Below are 15,000 nucleotides of genomic sequence, written 5' to 3'. Positions count from 1 at the left end.
TCTCTTTTGCGTGTGTCTTTTTTTCCATTTGAGAATGCTCGTCGCATTAAACAGGGGATACTAACCATAACCATCAAATTAAATATCAAAGGGAACGTACATATCTTTCTTTCGTTTGGATGGCATGCTTTTGAATTTTCTATCGACTGCAAGCCTCCGAAGCTGACTGCCTGACCGGCGCTGCAACCTGCATGGGATTTTAGCTTTGCACCACGGAACAATTTATGGTAAGCAAAATGATTTCTCCCTTTCCAGTACTCGACCCACTGCCCAATTAGGCTAGATTGGTGGCGCAGATGCTGCTCTGTGCAAATTCAGATAGCCTAGTGCACTGTTATTAATCTAGCGAGGCATATGGCTACTGTTTTATTTCACGATAACTTAAAGCTGCGCCGACCAACCTCTTTGTGCACCAGGCTATACAACAATTCAGATGACAGCTGCCGAAGTTATTAGAAGCACAACAATTAGTCTACAGCAAGCGCATAAACACAGTTGCTGTGTGCAGCGGCTATCCTTTTGATTTGTAGGTTAATTATAGATGCAAGGGCTGCAGGAGTTTAATTCGTCAGTGTAAATTGCTTCATATTCTCGGCAGCTGTCTTTTGATTTGTAGGACTAGTTGTCTTAAGGTATTGAATTTCATGCCTCAAGTTGTCAGTGCTTTGCCACGCTTCATTTGAATGAATATGTTATAGGATGAAACAGTCAGTGCTGATATGAATTTGGTTTAACTGCGTAATTGACCGAATTTGCATAGTTGTAGGCAACGACTCCAAGGACAGATATGATGAATTTTAGATGTGCTCCTCCTTTTATGACAGCCCATACCTTTGTTTCCTCACTACACCTGCAATAAAGGAAGTGTTGTAAAATGGATGCCAGCTTGTGAATGGCCCTTAGCAACTGCTTTGATGTGTGATACGTGTGATATCGGCTTTTTGAAAGATGCTCTGACATGTAGGTGCAGCGGGATGGGAACAGGTAGGTCATATTCGGCTAGCAAATAAATGGCAAATAGGCTACATTGGTTCAGGAGTTAGGTGAGACATTCCATCCTTTGCGCCCTCCTGTGTTTATTCAAGAGGCCATTAAACAAGCGCCATTAATTAAAGCTTCATTGATGCATTCAAATGGTTTCTCAGATGTGCCCTGCAGATCAGCGTTTAGGCTACTAAATGAGAAAAGCACACACGCACACGCACACGCACACGCACACGCACACGCACACGCACACACACACACACACACACACACACACACACACATACACACATGTTCACTGTGGTAGTGAAAGTGATTGAGCGAAAGAACTTTCTTTTGTTTCTAGTTTAATAAGATTTCAGACAATATTCCATTCATGTCGGTCATGGTACGCAAATGTGAACGGCTAGTTTCCAAGAACAGAGAGTTTGCCTATCTGTAATCTAATCAGACCCAGCACCAGTAAATCGACTGACTAAAGTGCATAGGCCGTGTCTCATTTTATTTGAATATGAGCGCTGGGTCAGATGATAAACAACTATGTTTTCTCTGAAACTTTGCAGTCTCTTATCTGTCTTCGAACTTTGAGTCGTTGTTATTTACTGGGAAAACCATACGTGACATTAATTCATTAATTGATTTGTTGGCAACACATTACTGGTGCGTGCTTTAATACAGGCGCCATTAAAATATTTGTGCGTAATTATCCCTGCGCGTCTGCATGCGAACGGGTAATGAAAGCAAGTCAACTAGTTCACTCACCGTCCCCAAACAGCAGCTGAGTCGCTCATTATGCAGGATTTATTCAGCTGAAGTCCCGTTTTTGAAGTTATAAAAGGAACTTGTATTATTTATAGGGGTCCGCTGACCCCCTTTCCCCCTTAATGCCCGCTTACTAGGCCTAATTTACATGATCTGCATAATTTACCGACCATAATTTCGATCAAAGGATGCATGGGGCGAGAAAACAGTTATGTGCTTTGGATCCTGTGGCTAAGTGATGGACTTGGTTTTCTTAAATCACTCCAGGCGGTTTCTCAAATGATAGCCCTCATAGATCATACAGTCGCATGATGTAACATGCTTGCCAGTATGAAGACAGTACAACAATATGCTTTGATTTGTTGTTGATGGATTACTTGGGATGGCCTTGTCTCAGAAAATTGAATAATGTTAGGCCAGAGTTGTAAATACCATAATTCAGGCAAATATCACATGATTGAACATTAGTGAATATTGCCTCAGTGAGCATCCTCTGGAAAGGTATCATACTGCCCCCCCCCCAAGCCCTCTCTCTCTCTCTCCCCCCTCTCTCCTTGATGTTTCTGTCATCTCAGCCTGTTTATAACCTCTGTTTCGGGCTCCATGTTGGTGTTGTAAATCATGGCTTCTTCTATTAGACTATGTAGCTGCACCTTTGGGCCTGCTGTGCTCATTACCGCGAGGGTCCACCACGACGAGGGCCCCTCCACTCCGAGGCCCCACTATGTGCGCTGCTAGCGGCGGCGGCACCTGTCGCAGTGCCCGCTCCATACTATTGAATAAAACATCCAGTGATGTATGAGGTGGTGGCTTCACTCGAGGGGGAGGTGGGTGGGTGGGTTGGGTGGTAGGGGTGCAGAGCCATTTCGTTCTCACCCCTTCTGCTCGAACCCCCTCACACACCCCCCCCCCCCAAAAAAAAAAAAGCCCGCTGAGCAAATTGTGCCTGTATTAGCTCTGCGTCGCGCTCCTCACCAAAACAAATAGTGTTGCCAGCACAGTGTCAGCCTTAACCCAACCCTGCATCTCCCCCCTTTGTTTGGGGAACGGGGAAACCACGCGAGGCGGAGAGGATATGTAGGTCACTGTATTACCTCTGGAGGATGTTTTTTTTTTTTATGTTATTGTTGCCCTCATTTGCGTATTTGTTTGTTTCCTTATTTTATTTTTTCACTGACTGCAGAGTGACTCATTTGTGCGATTGCCTTGAGTTCATGCTGTAAGTCGCTTTCACTCTTCTGGGCATATCCTCTAACTGAGCATTAACCACAGCCCTCAAAAGTAATGCTCATATCCCTTTACAGTGAGAGGGATAGGGGTTGAGAAGCCCAATGTGCAATATGCAGTCACACATAATGACTGTCTTATCTGTTGTTTTTCATTAGTAAGCATATATCATATTTAATCACTGCTATTTTGATTCATTAAGTACTGCTGTATAACAAATGAATGGCAGATCATACACAGGCTCTGAGTGTATTACAGTGTGACTTGTCTCAGGGTCATGTGGACTGAAAGAGAAGCATAAACCACAGAATTGAGGTTTCCTTCTGGCAAGAAAGAGGCTGCAGGTGCCTGTCTGTGCTGTGGTAAGTTTAATTTTGCAAGCGGATTGGGAGAACAGATTCCGAAGTGAGCTTAATTTAAAATCTTTGCGATCGCTCTCTCCTAAGTTGATTGATTGATAGCCCCGAGGTGCCTGAGCCATGCTAAACCTTATTAAAAAACTGTTGCCTTCTGAGAGTGTTAGAGCAATATTCTCATGAATATCTCTTATATTGGAAAAAAAAAACTTTAATTTCCTGTGCTTTGGTATTAGTCTTTTTTTTTTTTTTTGTCAAACTTCGCCCCTGGGTGTGATTTGCTTTAGCACAGCTCACCCCCTGTAGGCAGCATTTCCTCCTCCCAGCCCACTGCTGAACTAGAGCAAGAGGTCTTAAAGTCGCACGATGAGATTGCCTTGAGGGAAAAATCTCAACCGCTCCTTCTATGTTCTGAATCAGAAACGCAAACTGGTTTGAGCTGTGTGTGTGTGGTATGTGTGTGTGTGTGTGTGTGTGTGTGTGTGAGTGTGTGTGAGAGAGAGAGAAAGAGAGAGAGAGAGAGAGAGAGAGATAGAGAGAGAGTGTGTGTGTGTGTGTGTGTGTGTGTGTGTGTGTGTGTGTGTGAGTGTGTGTGTGTGTGTGTGTGTGTGGTGTGTGTGTGTGTAAGAGTGTGTGAGATGCTCTATAAATCCCCATATAGAAATGGAATGAATCCCAGTCATCCTTCATTGTCCCTGGGGGTCCACCAGATCACCCGTGCTAATGACATTTTTTAATTAGTATGTAAAGATTCATTACTTTAGTGTTTATGAATCAGGCGCCACCCAGGACCTGACATAGGACACGGAAAAATCTAGAGTATCTCCATGTTGTCTCTCTCTCATCTCAGCTTTGAGATGTGTGAGTGTCTCTGCCTGTGTTTCCAAAGGGTTTCAGAAAGAACCCATTCACCTATTCCCTTTGTAGTGATCAGCAGTGCTTGGGTTTTCAGGATCATTGTGGATTGTAGATGTGGTTTTGCAACCTCTGGGTTCCGAAATGAAGGCTTTGTCAACTTGTGTGTGTGTAATGCACAGGGGTTTGCGTAAGGCTGATTTGTTTGCCTTCACAAGCAAGCACTGTTGGCTGAAGCAAATTTATTTGGCAATTTCTTGTTTTCTTTTTTGTTTTTTTAAATCCTTGCTCAGTTTGCAGTATGGATGCACGTCTGTGGTTCAGCCAAAGAGCAGTGGCTGTAATGAATTTTGAAATCTCATGTTCAAAGTAATTTAATGCTGCCTTAAAACAACACTGTGAGTGCTGGCACTGTCCTAACCAAGCCCAGCTGCTTAGCCTCGTCCCGTAGCTGTTTGCGGTCACCTCTGTCCTCTCACCACCCCCCCCCCCCAGCCTCTCCTCCACCGTCGCCTCGAGTCCTTCCGTGGCCCTCACAGTCACCACATGAATTAGAAGCATTTGATCTCAGGGCTCTGCTTTGGTGAATCACCTGCATTGTTTTGCAATGAAAGAACCGGTCACGACAGGAAGCTCGGAGAAACAGAGAGGAGAGGAGAGAGAGAGAGAGAGAGAAAGAGTGACACCAGCTCATTGTTTGCGTTGCGTTCTTGGCACCGAGGAAGTGGCTGGAGCCGCTGTTCCGGCTCCCTATCGCCGTGACCCCGGTGTTTTTGGTGGTCATCTGCGTCCAGGCTCGCGCTGCCCTCTGGCTCTTGCTGTGGACGAGCGCTGCCTAGACCAGCTGTTTGGCCGGCCCCCGGCCCTCGGCTCTCGCCGCTCGCACACCTGCAGTGACGACGGCCTGGTGTTTGTGACATTCCTCTCGCGCTCGTGCTCTCTCTCTCTCTCTCTCTTTCTTCCCCCCCTCTGTTCCCACAGCCCCGACCGCCTCTGCGTCTGCCTCTCTGCCTGCCAACGCCGCCAAAATCGCGAAAAAGCTCAAGGGGTGGTGGAGATTATCGTCGATTTGGAAACCTGGCCACGTTGTTGAAGGCAGGAGTGGATTAGGAAAATGAGAGCTGGCATTTGTTCTTTGTGTGCAATCTCTCTCTTCTCTCTCTCTCTCTCTCTCTCTCTCTCTCTCTCTCTCTCTCTCTTCCTCTCTCTCTCTTCCTCTCTCTCTCTCTCTCTCTCTCCCTCTCTCTCTGTGCCTGTCTTTTGTCTCAGCATTCTCCTTTTCCATTATAATTCACCAGTCATTACATCTTCGCATGTGGCATCCACTCAGGTGCCGTCATTAACGCTTTGTTAATTTCCTGTACGCTTTCAGGGCCCGCTGCCGAAACAGTGATTAGGCCGACAATTCAACATAGTTTTTAATCAGCGCAATTCATGCATCACCCTCGAAAAATTGGCCCGCCGCGAAACAAGCACTTTCCATTTCCGCGCATTCATTCCCTCCGCCAGGGCTTAACCCGCTGCGTGAATGGGCCCTAACAAGGACGGCGCAAAAGGGGTCAGGCGACGCTTCTATCACGGATTAGCGCCCGACTTGGTTTCCACTTTGTGTGGAATGAGCCAGAGGAAGAGTGAATGTGTGTCCCCCCCACCCCCCCCAAATGAGTACGAGGGAGATTACTGCCGATGACAAGAATAGAGGACATTCAGCACCAGCCCCCCAACCCACACCCACACCCGCACCCCCCTCCCCCTATCCCCCACCTGAGGAGCGGCAGGGGCGCTTGGGATGATGAGGCGGAGGTGTGTCACTTCCTATCAGAAGTGACCCAGGCACCTGTCAGCAGGTTTGTCACTGAAAGGCCAGGGGGACTCGGGGGAGAGGGGTGTGGGGGTTGGGGGGTGCAGAACGGTGCTGACGAGGGTGTGGAGGCGGACTGCAGAGGATTGGGCGTTAAATCGGGACTTGACTTAAACCCCCTGGTATTTGAGGCTGTTGCAAGGCTGGCACGGTGTTTGATTAACTGATTTCAGGTGAAAGGTTATTAGAGGGAGGAAAGAAGAGGGCCAGCAAAAAAAAACCCCAAGAAACTGACAAAAGACAGAGACAGACAGAATGAAAGGCAGAGGAAACACTGAAGAAGAGAAAGAATGAAATACAGGTAGACATCAAGAAAGAAAGAAAAAAAAGAAAGAAAGATGAAGGTATATCATCTGAAGGACATGTTGCCCCCCCTCGTCTGACTGTGGTCAGGGTGTCATTGATTTCCTGTTGGTGATAGAGGGCTGTCTGGAGTTGAGGCGTCCCTGCTGCCAATGCCTCCTCGGGGGCCGGACCCATACGGCCAGTCAAGTGCCCAAATCCAGATGCATTGTGGGAAGCCTCTCTACCCTCTCTGGTAACTCTGTTGGATGTATTGCTTGGCTTTTCTTTTCTTTTTTTTTCTCGGGTAATCACAAGGACATTTTGGTATGTTTTCCGTTCGTCGATATTGCAAAAGAAAGTACTAATATTTTGGGTGATTTTATCACCTTGTATGTTCAGTTTGTGCGTGTGTACTGCTTTTGTGTACTGCAGGTGTGTACTGTGTGTTTGTAGAATTGAGGAAGTCGTTATTGCGGTATGGAACATTGCTGCCTCCCATCAAAGCCATTTCAGAAGCGTGTTCCGTGTCTTTTTACCCAGCAAGACAAAGACGCGGAGAGTCAGGAGAAAAAATCACTTGATGAGCATGTCCATTAGCGTCCACATCTGCTTGGTGGAGTAGGGGGGTTGCTTTGTACACTGGCCAGTTGTCGTCAGGGAAAATGTGGTTTAATTCAACTGTGTGTGTGTGCGTGCGTGTGTGTGTGTGTGTGTGGGGGGGGGGGGATGAGGGCTTACATTCTGTGTTTTAATGGCCCGAGGCTTTGAAATAGTCCATTTGACTCTGAGTGATGTGCGGTGCATTTCTCTTATGTGTCGAGGCGGCAGCGGCAGTGTGCTAAACCACAAACATAATAAGTAGATGGATGCCGCTGAGATGTGGCTGACAGACCAGCACTCCATGCCCCCATCCTCAACCACCACCCTACCCCCACCCTACCCACCACCCACCACCTCCACCACCACCTCCCTAAACATTTTTGCCGGCTACCGGCTGTGACAGGGGGAGAAGCTGTTACCACATTCTTCTGGTGTTGCTCTAAGGTAATGGAATTTTCCCAAGAATAGGGGGAAAACAATGACTGTAGGGTCTAGTTGGTAATTGCAGAAAAGTCAACATTGCTCTCAAGCAAACATAAGCAAAGACACACATTCACATTTCACACACATAAACACGCTCAGGCGGAGAGAGGGGGGGGGAAGCAATATGATTTTATAAATTTCCCAAAGATTTTTATCTGCTATTGGCAGAGGATCAGAGAGGGAGCGGGCGAGCGGAGGAGGTGCGCTCTTATAAAACGTAATTTAGTGGTTTACCTGCAGGACTTCGGGAACCAGCCAAGGCAGGTTTTAGAGACAAGGGCCTCTACTGCTATTATTCACAATATCCTCTCAGAAACAGCCAGTGGGCCAGCAACTTCCCTTAATAGCAGGGGAAAGAGAAGTGTGTGTGTGAGTGAGAGAGAGAGAGAGAGAGAGAGTGTGTGTGTGTGTGTGTGTGTGTGTGTGAGTGTGTGTAATATACAGATGCCATTTCCCCATTGAAGGCCCTGTGTAGTGAGGAATTTCCATCATTTTGCCAGTGTTATTGCTCTTGTCAAAGGGTTCAAAACCCTGGTGATATTAGGCCCTGGGGCACTGCTGTCTGTGCATGCCTTCCTCAGCTCCCATGAAGAGGCTGAAGAGTGAAGACACACACATGCTCACACCCACAGAAAGAAACACGCTAAACACACACACACACACACACACACACACACACACATACAAGCGCACATGCCCACAGTAATGCACGCACGCACGCACACACACACAGAGACACACACACACACACACACACACACACACACACACACACACACACACACACACACACACACACACACACAACACATTGTTTTATTACCTCCTGCCTGCCTGCTGGAATTGCTTTCCTCCCTCGAGTGAGCTGGGCAAAGCCAGCTTTATTGTGTTAACCTATTTGTGTGTCAAGAGCGATTGCGACGTCCTTTATCACTGTTTGTATTTGGACGGAGTGACAGCAGACAGAGGCGAGGAGGGAGGGAGGGAGAGAGGGATGCAGAGAGAGAAAGAGAGGAGAGAGAGAGGAGGAGGAGAGAGAGAGAGAGGGATCAGAGTCAGACTGATGGCCGGTCACCTCACTCTACTCTTGGAGATAATGACTGGTTGCTAAGCAATTTTTAGTCCTCTCCCCTTGCTTCCCCCTCATCCATAGTAATCACGTTTTATCTCTCAAAGATGTCATGTATAATTATGAGCCAACTGCCATCTTTTGAAATCTGCCTAATGGCCCTTTAATTTATTTAGTGGCGACGGGGGGTCGGGGTGCATGGATGTGGGATTGGAGATTTTGTGTGTGGTGTGTGTTGGGGAGGGGGGGGGGGTGTGAGGGGTGGATCAGAATGAAAATGTTCCTAGATTACTTAGTAAAGCATCTGCAGTGTGTGTGTGTGTGTGTGTGTTTGTATGTTACATGTATGTGCATGCATATGTGTGTGTGTGTGTGTGTGTGTGTGTGTGTGTGTGTGTGTGTGTGTGTGTGTGTGTGTGTGCAAGTGTGTGTGTGTGTGTGTGTGTGTGTGTGTCTTTATCCCTATGTAAGCCCAAATGGCCTTCTGAATGATTGCGTTTCCCTAAGACCACTTTATCTGTCTTACTGACTGAGTGGGATTACCCTGCTTAGTTAGAAAAAAAATACACACTCCTCCACTTTCTCTCTCCCTCTCTCTCTCTCTCTCTTACTCTCTCTCCTTCACTCTGCTCAGGATCTCAGCTGCACGTCAAGGTGGCCAGGTTACCCGTCAGTGACCCCTCACGCCCCCCCCCCCCCCCCCTTCAACCCCCCCTCCGCATCAGAACAGACCCTGAGGGAGCCTTGTGATGCTCTTTTCTCCCGTGAGCTCTTAGTTTTATTAGCATTTTTATTGAGTTGAAAGCATTGCTGACCCTGGCGTGGTTTAATGAATTGCCTGCTTAAGGGAGATGAGGGATTTGGCAGAAATGGCCAGTCCCGGGCCCCTGACATTTTATCTGCAGATTGCTGCCCTTGTTCTCCGCCCGAGGCACTTCAGGTAAAATTCACGACCGTCGGCCGGCGGATCTTGATGGCGGAGAGACGTTTCAAGTGTATTACGGCTTGTCAATACCGACCCGGGCGGTAAGCGGCAGGCAGACCATAGCAAAAAAGAAAAAAGAAAAAAAGAAGTTGGCCTCCGTTTTCTTATTTTAATGAATGTTTTCGGGTTTCCCGGGCGCACCTTTAGTGCATTGGAAAGCGCTTATCCTCCTCCGCTCCGCGTTCCCCCCCCCCCCCCCCCCCCCCCACACACTGCTGATTTAGACGCGCTGTCAGAATGCTTTTACATCAGAATTACATGGGTGTTGGCCCCGGCCCGGCCCGGCCGGCAGGCAGCTGCTGCTCCGCTCGTGTCAACGAAATGGGTCTGCCGAGAAAAGTCCAAAGCCAATTAAAGAGCTGGTCGAGGCCACCCTGAAAATCTGCTCCGAAAAACAAAAGCCCGACGTTATACAGCACGAGCCCACACAGTGAATGGCGCAGCCACCGTGAGAATGGCCACAGTGATTGACTGGCAATAAAAAAATGTGTTATGGTGGATGAGAAACAAACAAGAAGCGGATACAAATGCCTGAGACAGATTGCGTCTCTGGGTAGGCGGGTAGTGTGTCGAGGCCTTGTGTTTAACAAGGGGCACTTAGTGACCATATAGAGCAGGAAAAAGAGTGCATAGGGTCCTGTTCCCTTCCTGGCAAGAGCCATAAAAGCCTCCTGACCATTTGCTGGAAACTGCGAGCAAATGAAATGATTCAGACCAGCGCGTACGCTTCCATGAATGGCATCTCATTTGTTTGTGTTTCACCAGTAATGCCATGTTTTCACACAGTGCACAAGCTTGTTAAAAACTGGCTCTGGCGTTTTTGCAGACTAATAGCTAACTTCTGGGCAGCGGTCAGCAATTTCGAAAGGTCCTTACCATTTATGAACATACGCTTAGCTGTATGTGAGAAGAACTGGTTTGGTGTTTTCACATTGTAAATGTATAGCCTACTGTTTTAACAGACCTAACCCTAGTGGAGTTAATGTGTTTCAAACCATTTCCATACCTGTGAAATGGGAAAATGGGTCTGTAAAAACTGAATTGTTACTAATCTGCACTCGTCTGAATAAAAGACACACTCTGCTCATTTCACGGAGGTTGAGTTCTCACATCTGACTCAAAAGTAGACCCCCCCCCCCCACAGACCTGCTTTCCCTGCTCTTAATTTGCCTCTGCTCCGGCATGGCTGTTTGAGATGTGGCCAATTATCTTTTTCGCTTTTTAAAAACCTCTTGTCTTGGGCATGCCAAGGTAAAATAAGTGTGTGCAGAGCCTCCCTCGGGCTTTGGGGGCTTTTTTCTGTTTCCGGCCAAATGAAATCTCACCATGTCAAGCCGGCGGTGTCAGGCTCCAGGTTGACCTCATTTGTTGAGATTCTGGAGATCTGCGATAATTGGCGAGCGTGGCTTAGCTTGTTTTTTTTTTTTTTGTCGTGGCAGAAAAGGCGTTCGCTGAAGAATACAAAATGGCAAAACGTGAGCTTCTTGTTTGTTTGTTTGCTTTGGTGGCCGTTGGTGGAGAAATCTGTCTCTGTTGAGCTGGGCCCCAGTCACAGCTGCCTGAGCTTCTATACCGTACGGCGTATTCTCACGCTGCCGTTTCAGTCGATCTGTTTTATACCCACCGCCGCCGCCGCCTCCGTACGTACACACACACACACGCGCGAGCGCGCCTCCGCCGAGATTCGTCTCGCTGTCACCCTCCCTGACAGCTTCGCCGTTCCGCAGAGAGACGCCGCTACTGCGCTTAAACACCGTCGGCTCTGTCTCTCCTTCTCACTCTCTCTCTCTCTCCCTCCCTCTCTCTCTCCCTCCCTCTCTCTCTCTCTCTCTCTATCCCCGGCACGCCGCCGCGCTTCTGTGACTGCGCCGCCGCCACCGCAAAACATCTGTCCAGCTGTCAGCTCCCTCCAGCCAATCAGAGCAATCCTCGGCAACATCTGTAAACGGAGGGTGTGTGTGAGTGTGTGTGTGGCGCGCGCGCGTGTGTGTGTGTGTGTGTTGAGGTGGGTCTCGGAGGACAGAGCGAGGGAGTGTGTGAGGCTGCTGCTGAGACCCTGCGCATTTGTACGTACCAGACAGCCGCTCTCCAGAGAGCCCCAGCGTGGAGAGCTGATTTGCACAAGAGCTGCACGGTGAAATAACTTTAAAGACGTTTTTCTTTTTACCCCTTAAAAAAAAAGAAAACGGCTGCTTTTCTTTTTAACGCCTTAAAGCTTAATCGGCTCAAAATCAAAAGGACTGTGAAAATAGAACCGGAAATAGCCATTCCTGCCATTTCTCGTTAGCGTTTTTAGGATATCGACGTTATCAGCAGACTATTTCGGGCCTTAGTGAAGTGTATCTCTGGCTGGTGTTTGGTCGTGACCCTTTCCTTCAGACCCGGCAGGAGACGAAAACAATCACCGACCCACTGGTCAGACCCCCCCCCCCACCCATGCGGGGGCCTCCGTCTAGTCCTGTCCCGGCCGGCACAGGCGGTTGACGGAGGGTGAAATCAGCTGGGGCAGATGACTGGCTTGTTTCCCCTGCTCGGGGGTGAGTGGTGGTGGGTGGTGGTGGTGGTGTTGGTGGTGGTGGAGGGGGGGCTCGGAGGAGCGTTCCCGGGGCATTAGATCCGTGTTGTGGCCACACTTGGCTGGCTGCTCCGCTGTGGCGGCAGGGGCTGCTGTGAAGAGACAGGCTCCAGTACTCACTCTCCTCCGGGCTCTCTCTCTCGCTCTCTCTCTCTGTCTCTCTCTATCCCCCTCTCTCCCAGGCCTCCCAGTACAGGGACCAGGATGCTGCCTGAGATGAGGCGGAGGGGAGGGGATGGATGGGGGGGGCGTGAGGAGGAGGAGGGAGATGTTGGGGGATCTTTTTCTATTTCTGCCTGCCTGTAAACAGTGTCCCAGTGAGTGAGGGGTAATGGTGTGGAACTGACAAGAGCCCGTTGGGGGGGGGGAGGCAGTGGAGGCAACAGCGGTGGTTGGGGGAGAGAGGAGGTCTCTCTTCTCTATACCTCTCTCTTCCCACTCTCTCTCTCTCCCTCTCTTTCTCTCTCTCTCCCCTCTCTTTCTCTCTTCTCTATACCTCTCTCTCCCCCCCCTCTTCCTCTTTTTTTATCCCTCCCTCTCTCCGTTCTCTCTGTTCCTCTCCCTCTGTGCGCTGTGTCAGAGAGCAGGATCCGCGAGGCTGGGGACGGGAAGTCCTCCTGCTGAGACCCTGCTGGAAAGGGCCCAGCTGTTCCCTTTCCTTCACTCCCCTTTTTATTTCTCACTTTCTCTCTCTCTCTGCCTCTCTCCCTCTCCCTCCTTCCCTCCCTCGCTCAGCGTCTCTCCTCTTAATGGATTTCAAACTGCTTCATCACCTGTACCCGGGGCTCACATTATGTCGCACCCACGTCCTAATGGGTTTTGACTTTGGGGAATGTGACAGCGGAGCGGCTCCGTGGAGCCGGGGCTGCTCATCTTCGCCGAGACGGCCTACAGAGAGCAACAGCGGAGCGGACTCGTCCTCCGCCCGTCTCTGACGACTCTCTCTCTCTCTCTCTCTCTCTCTCTCTCTCTCTCTCTCTCTCTCTCTCTCTCTCTCCCTCTCTCTCCGTGACGGCCGGCGTTTCTTGAGCGAGTCGCGTGCAAAAGTCTTCCTCCAAAACCTTACCCTCGTTTCTTATCCGTGCGAAGCAGGTAAAGAGATGCACGTTTCAGACCCTTTCGTGGACGGCAACATTTGCATCTGGCTGCGAGACAGCTGGAAAATCACTTTTTGTTTTGTGTGTGTGTGTGTGTTCCTCCATAGACGAACTTTGATTGATGCGCCCTGATGGAACAGAGGGGACTACATGAATGTCTCCAATTAAGTGTCACTTAAAGTCTGTCTGTTTTTTTCCCCCCTTTCTTCCACGAGGCTGCCACTCAGTGTTGCTGCTTTCCCTCTGTCAGCATGCTACGCTCTTTTTTGGAAAGAAAACACTCACTCACACACACACATGCACACACACACACACACACACACACACGTTTAGAAAGAGAATTGAAATGGTGGGGGCATTGTTGAGCAGACGTTTTGGGTGATGGGGCTTTGTGCGTGTGATTGAAGGGTGAGGCAGCCTCCGACAGCCAGGGTCCTCCCCACCCTGGATGGGTTTGAGGAGAACCTCTCCTCTCCTGTCCTCCTCCTCCTCCTCTTCCTCCTCCTCCTCCAGAGAGACATCCACCCCGGCCCCGGTTACAAGAAGATTTCCCTGCTCTCAACTTTGCCGTTTTTTATCATTCAAATGTGGCCCATTGAAGTGGGGCTGTCGTGATTGGCAGGTCGGCTCAGAAGTGGAGCGATCGCGATCTCGCAAACGGAAGCCTCATTCGTGGCCGTCACAATGGCCTCTCCTTCTATTTCTCTCTCTCTTTCTCTTTTTTTCTCTCTCTTTCCTTCTGTCTTTCTCTCTCTCTCTCTCTAGTACTCACTCTGTAAGACACTCTCTCTTTTTCTGTACTTGTTTTCACACTTTGCCAGCCAGCTTCCTCTCCTTCCCCTTGACTGTCAAAAAAAACCCTCCTACGATTGCATTTCTGCCACAACAACATCCTATTAATCTTTCTTTAAGTAAAGGGCTGGAACCATGGCCGCATTGTTTTGAGGGAAAGATGAGAGGTCCACTGTGGGACCACTCTGAATGGGTAGGGGTTGGGGCGGGGAGGTATGTGTGTGTGTGTGTGTGTGTGTGTGTGTGTGTGTGTGTGTGTGTGTGTGTGTGTGTGTGTGTGTGTGTGTGTGTGTGTGTGTGTGTGTGTGTGTGTGTGTGTGTGTGTGTGTGTGTGTGTGTGTGTGGAGGGCTAGGCTTGTGGGGTAGGACTACTTCTCATTGTGCGGAGTCGGAGGGCATTGAGGGGAAAGGCGACCTCCCTGAAACGCACACAACGTTCGAAATTTAATCCATCACAAGTGTCGCTCCTGTGCCGGCTGGCAGATCACAGGTTCTGCCTTAGACCTCCGGGGCTGGTGGACTCACCCCCTCAAACACACACACACACACACACACACACACATACTGACATAAACATTCTCACATGCTCATACATCATGCAACCTTACTAACATTCACATACACACATACACACACACACACACATATATAAACATACAACCTCTACTCACAAACAAACAAACAAGTTAACACTCTCACACACACAGGAATGCTGACACACACATGCTCACATAGCTCCAGTCCACACACTAGCACACACTTCCACACACACGCTGGCCTTGTAGGGGCGGGAGCTCAGGCCCCACCTGGAGCCCAACGTCAAAGTGGCCCGGAGGAGGAGAGCGCTTGTCATGTGTCATTAGGAGTCCATAAGAGCCTCCTCCCAGGGACGCACACATCTCCACACACACACGACACACACGCATACACACATCTGCACACACACGACTCACACATGCACACAAAACATGCACACACACACACACATGACACACACACGAACACACATACACACAAATACATGCACACACACATACGCACACACATGAACACACACACACATGCACAC

At 49.2% G+C, this 15,000-nt stretch overlaps 1 protein-coding gene across 1 annotated transcript in view; it reads left to right on the top strand.

The window, feature by feature from the left end:
• fam222aa (family with sequence similarity 222 member Aa) overlaps positions 1-15,000 on the top strand; it is a 67,833-nt gene that overhangs the window by 755 nt on the left and 52,078 nt on the right. The window contains exon 1 of the mRNA XM_062542817.1: positions 1-227. This exon is cut by the window's left edge and continues 755 nt beyond it. The gene's annotated coding sequence lies outside the window, so the exon portion shown is untranslated. The remainder of the gene's footprint in view (positions 228-15,000) is intronic.

This window comes from Sardina pilchardus, chromosome 8, assembly GCF_963854185.1.
Source record: "Sardina pilchardus chromosome 8, fSarPil1.1, whole genome shotgun sequence".
NCBI lineage: Eukaryota > Metazoa > Chordata > Actinopteri > Clupeiformes > Clupeidae > Sardina > Sardina pilchardus.
This window is presented reverse-complemented; position numbering and strand designations above follow the sequence as displayed.